Source organism: Gekko japonicus, unplaced genomic scaffold (genome assembly GCF_001447785.1).
Source record: "Gekko japonicus isolate JY-2015 unplaced genomic scaffold, Gekko_japonicus_V1.1 scaffold1183, whole genome shotgun sequence".
In the NCBI taxonomy this organism is placed as follows: domain Eukaryota; kingdom Metazoa; phylum Chordata; class Lepidosauria; order Squamata; family Gekkonidae; genus Gekko; species Gekko japonicus.
In genome coordinates this window covers 572085-589727 of record NW_015167574.1, presented here as the reverse complement: position 1 = coordinate 589727, position 17643 = coordinate 572085, and the positions used below count along the sequence as shown (strand labels likewise).

At 41.4% G+C, this 17643-nt stretch overlaps 1 protein-coding gene across 1 annotated transcript in view; it reads left to right on the top strand.

Annotated features, from left to right (window-relative positions):
• The first annotated feature begins 9387 nt into the window (after nt 1–9387).
• The window catches only part of JMJD1C (jumonji domain containing 1C), a 142607-nt gene continuing 134351 nt past the window's right edge, over nt 9388–17643 (top strand). Inside the window, exon 1 of the mRNA XM_015413863.1 lies at nt 9388–9500. The gene's annotated coding sequence lies outside the window, so the exon portion shown is untranslated. The remainder of the gene's footprint in view (nt 9501–17643) is intronic.

The following is a 17643-nucleotide window of genomic DNA, read 5'->3' as shown; positions in this document are numbered from 1 at the left end:
GTGGGATACACCCCCTGAGAGCCTCGGACAAGGAAGTCATTCTTTTCCTATCGGAGGGATGGCAAAAGCGACTTCGGCCGAACACGCTGAAAAGACAGGTGGCGGCCATACAGGCATGCCTGGGACACAAGGCACGATGGAAGGTGTCCACAAGCCAGGACGTTAAGAAGTTCCTGAAGGGTGTAATCCAACTGGCCCCTCCAGTGCGGCACAGGTTCCCCACATGGAATCTGCACGCAGTGTTACGAGCCTTGTCAAGGCCACCATTTGAACCCATGAAGGCGTCCGAACTCCACCTTATGTCCTGGAAGGTCACCTTTCTCATCGCAGTGACTACGGCCAAAAGGATTTCCGAACTGGCTGCACTGTCAGCGAGGAAGGAACTTTGCATCTTCCAGTGAGACTCAGTTTCCTTGAGGATGGACCCATCCTTCATTCCCAAGGTAAATTTGGTCTTCCACCTCAATCAACCTATTACACTACCTTCGTTCTGCCCAAGGCCGATTCACCCAAAGGAGAAGGCTTGGCACAAGCTAGATGTACGTAGGGCTCTACGTATATACCTGGACAGGACAGCTAGCTTCCGAAGGTCTGACGCATTGTTTGTGGCATATGGGGCCCCAAATCAGGGTAAAAAGGTCTCCAAGGCCACTCTGGCATACTGGATCAAACAATGTATTACCAAAGCCTATGAGGTGCAGGGTTTCACACCTCCAGCCCATCTAACAGCACACTCCACGAGAGCGAGAGCGGCAGCAACGTTGGCAGCATTTTCCACACAAGCATCTGTCGACGAGATCTGCAGAGCAGCGACCTAGAGGTCCTTCTCCACGTTTGTGAGACACTACAGAATGGACCAAGCGGCCTCGGCCGAGGCGGCGTTTGGCAGAAGAGTGTTACAACAAGTGGTGAGGTCGTAAATTCAAATACATACGCAATGTATGTACAAAACGTTACACTACAATATAGGATCATTCACCCACCCATAAGGACAGCTTGGGTACAACTAACCAGTTCCTGGATGACTTCCCCCCACTGAAGGAGAATGGTACATTGGACCTACCTGAAGGTTCTTTCTCTTCAGTGGGGGAGAAGTCATCCATATCCCACCTGTACAGACTACAAAGAAAAGTCCAGGGTGACAAAGATCGGAAAGAATATAACAGTACAACTCACAGAGGCCGTGGACCCAAAGGAAGGCATAAGATAACAGCAATCCATGGACAGGGCTTGGACATGACTAGAGAGGTCAGCCTGGGCCACTCCAATAGGAGCCACGCAACAAAAGAATTTTGCATAGCCTATCCGAGCGAGCAGAGGCGTGACCTAACCAGTTCCTGGATAACTTCTCCCCCACTGAAGAGAAAGAACCTTCAGGTAGGTCCAATGTACCATTCTCCTCAGCAACTTAAAGTGGTTTACAACATGAATATATAAAGTAAAATACACTTCAAATAAGATACAACTCAATAAACCTCGTAAACCCTTGAAGCAGGTGAAACAATTATCCTGTGCTTCCTGCTATGAGTGCAAGCTGCAGGCTAACATCGGAAGGGCCAAGAGCCCCCTTTGGTTCTTGCTCTATGGCTTTGCATCTGGTCACGCCCAGACTTCAGGCCAGCATGGCATAATGGTTGGAGAATTGGAGTACAATCTGGGAGACCCAAGTTCAAATCCCCACTCATGCCATAGAAGCTTGCTGGGTGACCTTAGGACAGACCTTACAGGCTTGTTGTGTGGATTAACAAGCAACAAACATGGAGGGGATGAAAATGATGTAAGCCACTTTGAGTCTTAGTTGAGGAGAATGGCAGGGTATAAATGAAGTAAAATGAAATAACTTTTAGAAAGGCAGATTTAAATTTTCAGTGGACCGAGCTGCTTGGACATTGAAAGTTCTTGTTTCTCAGTCATCCAAGTGAATATTGGGGGGTTATCAGTCAGCCAAATTAAGATGGGGGAAGCATGGAAGAATGGGTTGATAGAGGGCCATATGCAATGAAAGACACACAGGGCATGAATAATCCACCAGTTACCTGCCAGTCAGGCCAGGCTAGATGATTTCAGTATTTCAGGTTTGTGTGTTTTTGGTTTTCTTTTGTTTTGATCCATTTTCTGCTAAGGGATCAAATCTGGGAATATTTATTTGGTATGTTTATATTGTTCCTCTTGGCTTATAGCTACATGTAGTGATCCTTTAGTATTGATCAATATGACTGGACCCCCAATACAATAAACACTTTAATTTATAAATACAATATAAAATAAACTGTTGTAAAAAACAGTTTTTATGTAACTTATTTGTTGCCTTTTTCTGTGGAAAGAAAGGCAGTAGGAGAATTGTAATATGGTTTACATCTTCCAAAGTTTTCTGGAACATTAAATTATTTCATTGTTATCATGGGTTGAAGCAGGAGGTGGGTTCAAAAAAGAATACTAGCAGGCCATTCAGCAGATGTGTATGAGTCTATATTAGGTCTCTGAACTCCTATACTGACTGTATACAGTTTATTTGTGGTTTGGCCCTGTGCTTGAGTCTCCCCATCCCAATCAATGCTGTAATTACTTCCTGCTTAGTCTAAATCATAGTTTTCAATTGTACTGAAGTTTGCCTTCCACACTTTGATTGCAGATGAGCTGAAGGGTTTGGAAGTTTGATGTAATGGCAAACTATGGTTTGTGGTAAGGAGGAAGTAAGTAATTTAGGCTGAACATGCTTAGATGATGGGGGTTGGAAAGGAGCAGAGGGTGCGTGCAAACATGACTGTTGTTTTTGTACTGCCAAATCATTGTCTCAGTTATTGGCAGCACATTACAGTTAAATATGAACATGTAACATGAACACAGTTTGTAACTGAGACAGTGTTGAATATCCACAATATAAATACATTTAAAGAAACTTTAAATTGTCAGGTAAGTAAGACATCCTATAGCAGAGGGAAGAAATACTATTAATATTTAATAAAGTTGATTGGTTGTTGTGTAAAAAAAAGAAAGTTCCTTTTGGGGCGGAGAGGAGAGCTACTTACAGTGTTAAGAGTTGTGTAGTTCCATTGATTGGTTCCATGAGGTGAAATCTGACCTTTAGCAGATGTTTGAAAAATCGCCAGCACTCAGTGTGATCAGTAGACTAGACAGTTTTTCTCTCACGTTGGCAGACAATGCACATTGTGTTAGTAACTTAGCATAGCACTTTTAAAGGTTTTAAAAATGCTTCTAGTACTTTAAAAAACTTTTCAGGCACTTAGAAGTTGTGGCATTTATATCAAAGCAAGTTAACATCTGAATCAAATATACCCTGTTGCATAAGCTATGAATTAAGTACATCTTGCAGAGAACTGAATTTCTAAATTTTGGATTAGTTCTCTTGGAAGTTACTGCATTTTAATACTTTTCTAGGCATGTGTGGGTGTGTGCTTTCCCTCCCCCCCGACCTAAACAGAGATTAAAAGTGAAACATGGTCCATCTGGAACTTTTGGCTAGGAACTAACTGTTGCATGACGCTTTGCATTTCCAGCAATATTTTAAGGGGGAGATTCAGCTGCTTAGATGTGGCCAGTTTAAGAAAAGAGCGCTCCTGCTGTTCCTTTTAAACTCTACCAGTTAGGCTTCAGGAAAGTCCAAGTTATCTGATGAGTACTTTGACAAAACCACCAGCTCCAGGGCTGGAGCTTTTCCTACAAATGTTCCTGTGAGCTTTACAGATGCTTCAGATTATACTGAATTTAGGATTTTTAAAGAAGCTAATTTTTGAGATGGAATTACATAAGTCATCTTTCATTCTCAGATGTACAATGGCTGCAAAACATTGTAGTACACTTTTTTTTACTCTGGATTTAAGAAAAATCTGATGTAAACCAGAGTTGGGGTTCAAAGGGGCAGATGGAAGGGGAAGGATCTTATAGTGTTGGTAATATATTGGTTTAATGAGAAATGAGTAACCTTTTCTTAAACTGGGCCCTGCCAACTTGACTGGCTCTGACATGTCCAGTTGGCACATAGCTTCTACTCCTAATTACTGTTTCCTGACATTAAACTTCAAACAGGGAATCCCTTTGGCCACCATTCTTTCTTCTCCGCTCAGCCCAAATGTGTGTCTCTCTGCTGGGGTGTGTCTGGGCATGTGTCTCCCTGAGTCACTATTAAATTGTAGGGTGTTCCAATTGTGCAATAGCTGAGCAGTTACCCCTTGACTTACATTGCAATTCACAGTGGCTTCGTATCACTGAGGGTGCTCAAGTTCTTTTATCTATTCGATTTAGCCAATTAGTCTATTTACTTATCACTTTGATCTTCTTTTAGTAGGAACTGCATCTTTGGTGAAGATGGCAGAAAGGAGGGCTATTTATGGCCAGAACTGACCATATTTGCACATATGAAGTTGTACTGTCAAAATTGTACGGTCAAATAACATAACATTGTCTGCTGTAATGGGCTTCCACTCTCCAATATTCAGGCAGGGAAATTTACCACTTGAGATGCTTTAACTGTAGATGACTGGGACTGGTATCTTCTCCATTCAAGTTGTGTTCTTAAACTGCAGAATTCCCCCTGTTGGGCTTATGAATCTTCTGCAATTGAATAAGTATAAATATTAGCGGTGGTGTTGTAATAGATGCATTTATAGGACAGAAATTGAATTTATTATTATTTAACTGTGTCTTTAGATTCTCTTGTCTATATTAAGCTGCCTTTCCAAGTAAATGAACCATTGATCTCAAGGATCTTTATTTACGCCGAACATATGTAGATGTTCTTGGTCCACTTACAAAGAGTAAGCTTATATGGGGTGGGGGGGGGGATGTATTAGTTACAGCTGAAGAACCGTCTATTTTAATTGTTTGTCTGGTTTACCAGTGGCCCTGGGTTTGCTAGGATAAGGAAAGGGATAAGAACTTCTCTAATGAGATGCCATTTCATAACAGGAAAGAAGAAAGGTATGAGCGTAGCATGAAGAAGGGGATGGCAGACTTAGGGGCTCCTGGGGCTTGCCACTTTCCCCTCCATCCAGTCCAATCCAATTACTGTTCCTTCGACCATTGTCATGAACAGGAGCACACAGTCAGGTGAAACAAACCAAGTTAGAGGGCTCTTTAAACATGCTGTTCTATAACTGCTGCCAGATATTTGGCCACCTGTACAGTAACTTGGATTACTGTGATGTTGAATGGTTTACCTTGGAATCGGACCGAAATCATTCTGTCATTTTTGAGATTGTATCCCAGTACTGACTTTTGCACTCTCTTGTTGACTATAAAGGCCACACCATTTTTTCTACGAGATTCCTGGCCACAGTAGTAGATATAATGGTCTTCTGTGTTAAATTCGCCCATTCGTGTCCACTTTAGTTCACTGATTCCTAAGATATCGATGTTCAGTCTTGCCATCTCATTTTTGACCACGTCAAGCTTACCTTGATTCATAGATCTTACATTCCAGGTTCCTATGCAGTATTGTTCTTTGCCGCATCGAACTTTCCTTTCACCATCAGACACATCCACAACTGAGCGTCCTTTCGGCTTTGGCCCAGCCGCTTCACTCTGTCTGGGGTTACTTGTACTTGCCCTCTGCTCTTCCCCAGTAGCATAGTGGACACCTTCCGACCTGAGAGGCTCATCTTCCGGCGTCATATCTTTTAGCCTTTTGATACTGTCCATGGGGTTTTCTTGGCAAAAATACTGGAGTGGGTTGCCATTTCCTTCTCCAGGGGATCACGCTTGGTCTGAGTTCTCTGCTGTGGCCTGTCCATCTTGGGTGGCCCTCCACGGCATAGCCCACAGCCTCATCGAACCACACAAGCCCCCTCGCCACGACAAGGCAGTGATCCATGAGGGGGAACCCATTTATTGCTCATTCTTAAATTCTGCTAGCTCCTTTCGAATCTTCCAGCTGTTATTTTGTTTCATCAGCTTCTTTCATTTGCTGTTGTAGCGCTTTCATAGTGATTTGTAAAAATAGGGTTTAGAACTGTTCGTAGTCACTAACAGATGTAGCATTTAAATAGAACATACTTGAATAACTATTTTCAAAAAGATTATGCAAAAATATTTTATAGGTTATGTATAATGTTTATTTTTTTCATTTTCCTCACATTCTACCCCACTTATTTGTGTATGGTTGTGGTTGTGTTTTCTTTATAGATTCTTTTAAGGAACAGTATGCTATACAAGATCAGAAATGTAGAGGAGAGTGTAATTACTATATTAATCATGCATTGGTCCAAGAATATGTATTTGAGGTTTTCGTTTCTTGCATGCTTTCAGGTTCTCTGTGCTAGAATACTGCCCTTTTAAAGACTTGTCTTTGAAGAAGAAGGCATTGTGTATAATAATTATTTTTTTTACTTCTTTCAAGGATTCTGGCTCTTCATGTTTTGATATGGAAAGCTTAGCTAGTGGTAGTGATGCTTAGCTGTCACTTGATGTTGCTGTCTCTGGTCAGCAGATAGAAACCAGGTATACATCTAAGTGAAAGGAAGAAGGTCTGGTATTCTCATTTTGCCATAAATGTCCAGTTATGCCAAGAGCAGGATAGAAGCACTCTTACTCAGATCTTTATCTAGTCGCTTGCATTGATGTCTGTTTTTATGCCTTATAGGCATCCAGATCTCATTGTCAGGACTTTCACTGCATTTGGCTTTGCTTCTATCTGCACTGGTACACCTTGTTTTAGCCTGTTTATCTGGAATGGTTCTGCTGTTTGTGACTTGATTTAACCCTCTTCCACATTGCACACACACCCATTCCCTGTGGCTACTTTTAGGGAACATTAAAGACATTTCTCATCCAGCTTCATCACTGATCTATCACATGTCATCTGGTTTATCCCTGGCCTGTCTGTTTTGCTCTCCTATGTATTACAATGCACACACATTATGACAGCACAGCAGATGCTGCCTATCACCAAGGGGGGCAAATATGGCATTTCTCTCCAGTCTGCAGTGCTGCCTGCCTGTGTCCAAGCACTGTGTCCTCTGCTTAGCAGCTGTAGCCCAAGAGAGAACAGAACAGCAAGCAAAAAAGAAACACAGCTGCTTTGTATAAAATAAAATAAACCTTCTTTCTAGGCTAATGATCCAGCAATATAATATGATTGTTGTAAATAATACTTCTGAAAGATGGACATAATCTTATTTGAGGGTAAGATTTGTGAGTATAACTCTGCTTGGTTGGTAATTGTCCCTGTCAGTTGCATACATGTTAAGGTGCTGTTCACCTTGAATTCTAAGCCTGGCACTGGGTCTGATTGTTTGATATTAGTGAAGTATTTCCCCCCAATAACAATAATTGAATAATAGATCCAGGTGGGTAGCTGTGTTGGTATGAAGCAGTAGAACAAAGTTTGAGTCCAGTGGCACCTTTAAGACCAACAAAGTGTTATTCAAGATATGAGCTTTCGTGTACACACACTTCCTCAGATACAAACTGAGGAATGAGTCTCAATGAATGAGACCTTTTCATTTCAGCTTCTGATTTGCTTAACATAGAAACAGAAATCTAGCAGGTTCCTTATTTGCACTAAAATTATTGTCCTTTATTGCTGCCATTGGGAATATAGAAATGCCTGGTTTTATTCACAGGGCTACATAGCTTGACTTTGGGGGGGGGGAGCATTTTGAAAAATGCAATTTTGTGTCTATTTAGTTGTGTTTTCTTTTAAGTTTAAAAACTATTTCAGAGACACAGTACAGTAGCTAGATTTAACTGTTGTAAAGGAAACTAGATTGGCAGAAATTTTGACTACCAGCTCCAAATTCCCTTACCCAGAAATCTAAATGCCGAAAGTACCTCCTACTTTTAAAGGAGCCATCATTTCATATAATTCATGGTTCTGATAAGTATTCCTCTACCCAGGAATTTGTGTATCGGCCTCCAAACATTTCCTTCACCTTTTTTCTGAGGCTGTTTGCAAGTAGTGCCTACTGCATCCCTCCTTCATGCCAAGTGCCACAACATCCCAGTATTATCATTTACTCCTTTATTTAACAGTAAATTGTCTAGTCCTTGTTTGGATGATGGAAGTCTCATAGTGGGGCCACACAGAGACAAGACCCCTACTCAGGAGCCAGGTATAAAGAAAAATATGACTTTTGAAATTAACTGAAATGAAAAAAATGACACACACACACCCAAAAAAATTGCTTGATGAGGACCGACAGTGTTGTAGGAGGAGTAAAATGTTGAGAGCAGGTAAGATACAGTTGAAAGGGGGAAGGGAGAAGAATCATTTTGCTCAAGCTCATGAGAGTTTGTAGCTTTGTAAAGCAGAATTTCCAAATAGTTCCTCACTTGCATTTTGATTAAGGGCCCCCAGCTCGTTTTTTTTTTTTTTTTAAGTTTGAAAGTATCTCCTTGTCACTTATGTAACATAGCACATTTCTCTAAAGTAATCAAATGTAAACCTGGACAATAACGGAGTCCATTATAACATGCCAGTAGGGCCTTCAGAACTGCTAGTTCTCTTGCTGCCACCATCCATCAGTGACAGTAATCCTTATGGACAGGAAGAGGGGCTGGGCTCCTCAGGTAATCCTGACTAGGAATTAATTATTGTACCCGTGAATAAGATTGTAACTGAGCACCCTGCTGAATTTCTTTTTTTGGTTGTCTGTAATGTTTAATATTAGTGCACTTGCTATGATGCTAACTTGAAACATGTTGAGGAGCTCCAAGGGGTCTGAATTGAGTGGGGAGGACTGGATATGAGGATCATATTGCACCTACCTTTATTGACTGGCACTGATTTCTTGTTGCTTACCAGGCACAGTTAAAGTGCTGAGTTTTGACCTTTTAAATTCTGAAATGTCTAAGCCCTGAGTATTTGAAGGAACATTCTTACCATATGTGCTGCATGTGGCTTAATATCATTGAGAAAGACTTAATGGGTGCTCCAGCTGTCTGAAATGTGGTGGGTGAACACAGGATTAAGGGCTTTCTCATAGTAGTGCCTGTTCCCCAGGAAATCATATCAAATCATCTCTGTCCTAATCCGTAGAGAATGAGACTTGGTGAAGACTATTTTTATTTTTAAAGCGAGAAATTACTGGACTGGAGGAGAGATCTGATTTGATATAACTTGATATAACATTTTTATTAGTTGTTCTAATAAGCTGTGTTTATGTCTCTGTTATTAGAGGGTTATTTATAAATTTATAAATAAATAAATAAGATATTTGGACTTGGACTGTAATACAGTGAAGTTCAGTAATAGTATGTTACCCATGATGTGGAACTTTTTTCTTTTGTTTAGGAGTTTAAAAACAGTAATAAAACTGTTATACTAATTCTGCTGATCTGTGTATCATTGCATAATATGTCCCAATTTATTTCTTCAGGTATATGTGGAATTTGATGACCTTGAATGGGAAAAACGAGAATGGGTTAAAGTTTATGAAGATTTTGCAGCTTTCCTGGTGGAGTACCAGCTGGTCTGGGCAAAGAGAAAGGATCCTAGCCAGACTCAGGGATCAAAGCTCAAGCATATTCAGTGGCCTGCATTGGTAAGACATGTAATTATTTTTTATGAATGCCTTAGAGAAAGTCAAGAAAGTGAAACAATGTGGGCTTGAAATTTGGAGTTTATAAATTGGTGTATTCTTTTTTCATACCCTTGGTGATGCTATAAGCTGTTTTAGAAGTACTGTAATTGTAGTTATTTGGATGTTGGGAAAAGTGTATGGCATGCTTTCCTTTATTTCATTTTTAGTTCTAAAATTTGTATTGGCCAGGAAGGTGGGCAGTGGAGTCCGAGAAGTGTTATCGAGTTGTGTGATGCTGTTAGGCAGAGTTTAAAGCAGGGCACAGACTTAATGCATGGTAACTGGATGTCACCCTTTCACCCCTTGGTTTTACCTGTACTGTGTAGTAAGTTATCATTTACCTCTGTTTTAGTACTCTCCCTTTTCTGCAAATTACTTGTCTCTGCATTAGCTCTTGATGAGATCTGTACAGAATATGTTTTGTATTGTTGCATCTGGATGTCCAAAGATGTATCAGAAGTTGGTAGCAGTTACCGCTTAGCAACTGTGTCAAATCTGAGTGATTATTGTATAAACAAACTGAAAGGCTCCTTGAAGATCAGTTTCACCAAAACTACTTCTTTCCTTTCTACTGGGTTGGCTCTGTAGAGACCAACTGAGAATTGAGTGGGCAAAGGAATGCTCTATAGTTCTTCACTTTGCATCAAGTATCTCCCGAAGTCAGTCTCATTTGTCCTAAGCCAGATTCAGTTATGTCTTTGTTTACTGTCAAAGGAGTAGAATCCAAAAGATTTTAGTGGGAAAAATATGAATGCTGAAGTGAGCGCTCTAAATATTGTTTAGTTATCTATGCTGATTTGTACCTTGGAGGATGAGGATTTTGTAGATCAACTCTTCTGGTTCCAGTCGCAAAGGAGGTTCTGGACAACATAATGGCCTGAAAAATCTGCTTTCCACCTTTCTGTCTTTTTAGAAAAAACTTGTAACATTCAGCCTGTTGAAGTATTCTTGTGAGGTGGAAAGTTTACACAATGTTTTGTGTCCATTTGGTTGGTCCTAATGAAAAAAAAATTACATAGTTTTGGGGGTTGGGGGGGTTGGGGAGGAGTTCTGTGTTCACCAATATATCTGTGCGGTTGTTTTGCCTGTCCTCTACTCCCCCAAACATTCTATTAGACTATCCTGTATGACCAAATATGGAGATAGATCAAGCTGGGTAGCCGTGCTAGTCTGTCTGTAGCAGAAGAAAAGGAAAAGAGTTCAGTAGCACCTTAAAAAACAACAAAATTTGTGGGAGGGTATGAGCTCATACCTTGCCACAAATTTTGTTAGTCTTTAAAGTGCTACCCTGTTTCCCCGAAAATAAGACCTACCCCAAAAATAAGCCCTAGCAGGATTTCTATGCATTTGTGGTATAAGCTCTAGTGTGTCTTCTTGAGAAAAAATAAATATAAGACAGTGTCTTATTTTTGGGGAAACATGGTACTAGACTTTTGCTCTTTTCTACTATATGATAAGCTGTAAAACATTCTGCATCTTCACCACTTAGCATGATCTGTGTCTTCCAGGAACTCCTTTTCCTGACATGCTGGACTGTGTTATGTACCTAAAGCAGTAAGGCTTTTCTTTGTTGAAGGTTACTTTGGGTTGAAATTCAAAACTGATTGTTAGTTTCCCATGGCTTGGTGAAACATTTCTTGACGGGCCTGATATACCCTTTGCTCAACATTTGGTTCCTTGTTTCCTTGTTCTTTTTGAACTCCTCAGTAACCATTCTGAACCCATGACTACTTGTGATATGAGACTGCTTTCATTCAAAACGGCTTTCCTTCTGGTAATCACATACTATGGTCTTTCATAAGGGCAAAGTAGTACTTCATTCAGATGTCAGTTTTCCACTTCAATAGTTTCTGCTTTACTTCTCATGCAAGATGTTACTCTTCTTGTCTTTTCCTGCTTTGGCAGGCCAGAGAGCAGCTGATATACTGGATGTCACATGAACCTTCTCTTTGTACACCTGTAAAGCCAAAGATTCCAGAAAGGACCATAATTTGTTTCTTTGCGGCAATACCCCAATGAAGTGTTGTATAGTCTCCAGCCAAAGAAGTGGGTGGTAGGGTAGTTGTTAGTGAAGCAGCCTTTGTCTTATATTCCACATACATCCTGAATGAGAGATATAGCTGCTTCTTCAATCTAAGAGGGGTACATTGAGCCACAATGTGGGTAACTGTTGCTCAACTTTCTTCTCCCACAATGACCTCACTGGGCAGGCCTCTGAATTAAAGATCGTTGTTAGTCTTAGGGAAAATGTATTCTTCCTTACCATTGTTTAATATAACTTAGTAGAAAAATGTGTTTTGCCTTACCTAATGGTTTATGTTTATGTTTTACCTAATATTGTTTGGTATAGCATGATTGCTCCTTTCCTAGTCCCTGTTACTGAAATTCTGGCCACTTTGTATTGGGACAGGAGGAAGGTTTTTTTCTTCCCCATTTTTTCATAGCAATGAATGACACACACACACACAAACACACAATTTTATTGGAGAAAATAAAATACTGCAGTCAAGATACAATTGAGCATTTGTGACCCAGTATTTGGATTAGGAGGGTAGGATTTGCCTTTCATCAATGCAGTCTGTGACACAGCTTTCCGGCTAGAAAAGATCGCTGTATGAATTCTGAAACTTTTTCGTCCACCTGGAAGCAATTGGTACTTTTGTTGGGTCAGCCAGTGACACATCTGTGTCTGCTGCTACATGCATTGGAATTCCTTGGGAATTTCCTTGGTAACTGCTTTGTAGTTGTCATAATCATAACATTAGGCTTGATTATGGCATCACAGGCAAAGCATGGTATGGTTGCCATGAAGTGGCTTTGTGCCTGTATGCTTCCTCCTTCTGTTGCATGCTCCAGACCAATGTTCCCTCTAAATTCCACAGTGTTGTGAGCAAAAATTCTACCTTGCGAGACAAAAAAGCTAGTAGCAATAAAGTTGTGAGTGTCTAGATTTGACTTAGTTTTTAGAAGATTATTAGTTTTTAGAATATTCATTTTTAGATTATTTCCATAGCCTTGTAAAAATCTCAGAATGAATTCTTTTAAGCTATATTTAAACTATATTTTAAGAATAATTTAAATATTATGAGAGAAAACAAAATCAAGTCAAATTTCATTACAGAAAATGTTGTTCTCTGTGGGGGTAGACCAGGCCTCTGGAGAACAGGTCTACCCTCCCTTTTCCAATGGAAGGGAAAATGCCTGTGAGCTGGAAGCTAAAATCCCCAAGCAGCTAGCTAAAATTTTGTGCGCCAGCATGCCCTAGCACAGCTTTGAGGGAACACTGCTTCAGACCTTCCTCACATCTGGGTCCACAGGAATTATAGTTTGCCATTGATCAGACAAAGTATGATTACCATGATCTGTGATGTGCTTCCTAACCAGAACTGGGAACACACTTCCAAATATGGTTTCCTCTTCTGATTTGGAGGTAGCTCTATTGGTAACCATATTTTTTCAAGGTGTTGGAACTGAACAGACTAATAGTGAAAGGGAGTGAAAGTGGGAATTGAAGCATACTGGGGGAGGAGGGAATATGAAGCCCATTCACAAACCATGCCTAAAGTGGGCCTTTTTTTTTTTTGTTCGCTGTTATGTCACAGATTATTTATAGTAACATCGTAGGGTTCTCAAGGCAAGAGACGTCCAGAGGTAGTTTGCCATTGTCTGCCTCTGCGTTGTGACCCTGGTATTCCTTGGAGGTCTCCCATCCAAATACTAGTCAGAGCCAACCCTGCTTAGCTTCTGAGATCTGATGAGATTGGGCTAGTTAGGTCATGGTGAAGTGGGCCATAGGATTAATTTATTTGTTACCTTAGCAAAGGATCATCAGTCGTGTTGCTGTGTGCTGTATGTCTTTCTTATACCCTACACTAGTAGGTTTATAGCTACTTCACCACTCACATATTGTGTATATTCAGCCTATCTTCCTTCTGGCAGCTGTGATCTCAGATGAAAAATTCCTTCATATTCTCGTTCCCCTTTCATTTAAACAGGTTCATCTGGGAGAAGACTAGACTTGCTTAATAATATGCTGTTGCTACTTGCATGAAGAGTTAGGGTTGATTTGCATGCATAAATTCTATTTAAAAATTGCCCCATCCTGTGATAGCTTGCTTGTATGGAACTTGCATGTGACCCGCTTATGGCTCATAGCATCTCTTTATGGTGAACAGTTTTCATAACTTTTCATAATATTGCCTTCAGCCATGAGAGCTCAAATCTGTCCCCCCCCTCGAAGAAAGTTGGAATTCTTGTGATTTTAAGAAATATCTCTGTTGCCTAGGTAAAACAAAACATCTAGTCTCTTAGGAATGCCAAGTGACAAGGTGTATTCATTTCTGTCATTAAAAGACAGGTTAAATCCATGATGATGATTGGAAAAAAGATTAAGAAAGTTTGTCTAGAAACGTGGTATAAAACATTATAAAATAACCACAAAGCCTGTTTTCCATCTGTTTTGGTACTGATCACTTAGGTAAAGGGATAAAAAAAGGTTCCAACTCTAAAGTGATGTTTGCTTTACCTCCTTAAGTTAAGACTCATAGTGCAATCCTAAACAGAGTTGCACCCTTCTAAGTCAATGCATTGACTGCTCTATAAATGTTCTGTTTCATAGGCACACAATTCACACATTTTATAATTTTTGAAATGACAATCTACCTTTGATTATTTTTGAAAATTAGACATGTGGGGATGCAATTTGCTTGCCAAAAATTGTGATGAACATAACATTTTGAGTAAGTCTGTTGCCCTCTCACAGTAAAAAGAGTGAGGTACAACTGGTTTGCTTTGGAGTATCCTGTTGTTCTTAACAAGACCGCACAGGTAAACAGTCTATTTGTGTTTAGACTGATATGAGCAGGAGATCCACGAGATTCATGGTGGATGGAAATTCCACCAGCCCTGCCCCCAGTTTCTGTCTTCTCTTCCCCTACTCCCCAGTCTGTTGCTTTCCACCTCTTCTAAAATGCAGGTGGCCTCCCATATCTTTCCTTTGTTCACATCAGTGGCAGTCATCAGAGGATTGAAACAGAAAGCACCAAGGAGACACTTTCTGCTTCAAATGTTCCTCTAGCATTGCTGTTACTTGTCAGCCAACCTTACTTCTATGGTGTAGAGCATTGAATTTCATACACACACCCCAAACCTAGAGGATTTTCTTGGGTTTGCAGAAATCTCACTTTATCCCTCTGAGAAGGACATCTTGGAGGGTGATTCCCACCATCCATTCAGGGAGACAGGAACAATTTTTCCTACTTCCTGTCTCTGCTGTGGGGTCACCCTCATTCTCAGTTTCTTTCCTGCCTCATCAAGGACAGCAGGATTAGTTTAGGATTTATCTTCATTTCATCTCTAAATCCTTACGTCTTTCCACAAATGTTACAGTTTTCAATTCTTTCTCCTTCCCTTCTCTCTTACCTCCATTACGTTTTTTAATCCTCGATCACTCAGGAGACAGAAAAGTGGCTCCTTGAGACTTCATTTGGGCATGGTGGCCATTTTAAGTCCTTTCAGCTGCTCTTTTAATGGTGCGAAGAGAGGACAGCAACGGTTTTCTATAAAAAGAAGAAATGGAGGTGCCTCTTACTGCCAGTGCCAGGTAGAACATCAGGGGAGCTGGAAAGACCTGCAACCATCTTGCCTTGGCTGCCTCGAATGAGCCCTTTCAAGTGGCAGACCAAAAGTGTACGAAACAGTGCCACTTATCGAAGCCCTCAGTTTATTGAAGCTGCATGAAAAAGTGGTGCTTACCAAAGCCTCCAGCTTCCCTTGGCTGCCTCAAACAAGCCCTTTCAAATGGTGGACCAAAAGCACCACTTACCGAAACCTGCAGCAGGACCCTCAGTTTCTTTGAGCCCTTTGGCTCCTAGTGGTGGCCATTTTGTGCACTCTAAAATAGTACTGTTCCAATTTTAGTATATGTGCTGCCGAAGCGAGCCAACGGCTAATTACAATAAACTAAACTGAAAACTGAAGCACTCTAAAATAGAGCATGGAGGGGATCCCCACACCTCCACAAGCCACCCAGAGGCTGCTGAACTCAATGGTGACGATTGGCCACAACAGCAGCTGGAGATGGATCTGGGATCAGCTCCCTTGGACCATAGTTCATACTCAGATGAAAGCACAAGCTGTCAGAAGGGTAAAGTAACCGACCCCGGGTCCTTGATTCTCCCCCTGAGTTTTCTCCTTACTCAGGCAAACCATGAGGGAGGAGATCCACGGCTATTGCTGTAGAGAAAGGCTAAGAACCAGTAGGGCTCATTCCAAATCCTCCTCCTCCTCCTCCTCACCCAGGCAGCCAGATCAGCATGTAAAGGTGGAAAAGGCTTTTAATGCCCCCCAAAAGCAGTCCAGAAGGAGTCCTTTGGTAGGAAAAGAGGGAGAGAGAGTGTGCAGTGGGAGGAAGAACCCTCCTTTGGCAACAATCTAGAGGACAGGGAAGAGGGGGGATTTTTGTTTGATGAGGAGGAAGAAGAGATTGAGATTCCTGAACAATCAATTAGATTTTCAATGTCTCCTGTCAAAAACCTCTGACAGCCTTAGAGCTTCAGGAGTCCCCTGCAGAAAAAGACAAAGCTCCTGCAGTCCCAATTTAAAAAAAAAAAGATCCAGAGGGAATAAGGAATTCTTCCCCAGATCTAGCACAGCTTAGAGGGCTTTCCCATTCCCAGGATTCTTCAAAAAACAACTAAAAGTCAAACAGGCCAAGCCCATGGCAAACAGGCAATATCGTAGTTTCATTTAAAAATGTGTATGCCTTATCCTCCTTTACCAGTGAGTTCTTACAGGTTCCTCTGGTCTCCAGTCACTGCTCCACAGTCTTCTGGCCTTTTATCAGAGGATAGTCAAGGTACCATCTGGGACAGACCTGACAAAAAGCAGACTTCACTCTAAGGAAGGCCTATTTGGAGAGCCAGTTTGGTGTAGTGGTTAAGTGTGCAGACTCTAATCTGGGATAACCAGGTTTGATTCCCCACTTCTGCACTTGCAGCTGCTGATGTGACCTTGGGTCAGTCACAAGCTCTGCATCAGCTGTTCCAGAAAGAACAGTTTGTGTCAAGAGCTCTCTCAGCCCCACCCACCTCACAGGGTGTCTGTTGTGGGGAGGGGAAGGGAGAGGAGTTTGTAAGCCGCTCTGAGACTCCAAGTGAAGGGCGGAGTATAAATCCATTCTCCTCCTCCTCCTCCTCTTCATCTTCATCTTCGTCTTCGTCTTCTACTACTATGAGGCTACAGCGATGGTGATTAGGGCATCTGCAACAGCATCCATAGTATCCAGAGCGGCCATAGAGTGGACAAGAAAAATTATATAGCTTCTTCCAGACAACAACTGATGGCTTAGTGAAGGAGCTAACAGAATATTCAAGACTACGTCCTTCGCAGCAGATGCAACATTCAACTCTTTGATATTTTCTTCAGGAGCTATGTCTTCAGCAGCAGCCGCAGCAGCAGCAGCTAGGAGAACCCTATGGCTCTGAGCCTGGCAGGCTGATTACCACTCAGAGGTGATCAGCTTATCCATTCCAGGGGGGACAGACTGTTTGGAGAGTGCCTGGACAAGATCCTGGTGGAAACTAGAAACAAAAAAAGGCAGTACCCAGAACACTCAGATGCACCAAGAGGAGTTCATTATGAGAATTCTTCCTTTTGTTCCCAACACATGTTGCCTGGATTCAAAGAAGATAATAGAAGATACAACCAGGGACCACCGAGATTATCTTTCAGAAGGGGAGCCTTCAACCCCAGGTTTGGCAAGCAGTTGCGAAACAGACCAGAAAGAGCTGATGAAAATGGTAAACCTTCCAAGGCATGACTCCTGATTGGTTCCGGTAGGGGGATGACTTCTTCACTTCCAAGATGTCTGGGTCAACTCCGAAGCAGACTGCTGGGCAGTGGAGCTAGTTTTTAAGGGCTACATGACAGAGTTTCCAGAAACCCCACTGGAACGATTTATAATGACCCCATCTCAAAAAACCATACAGAAATATCTCAGAATGACCAGGGCTATTCAGCATCTCCTTGCCATTGAAGCCATTGAGTTGGTACCCTATTCGGAGAAGGGATGCAGAGTATACTCCATATTCTTTATGGTTCCAAA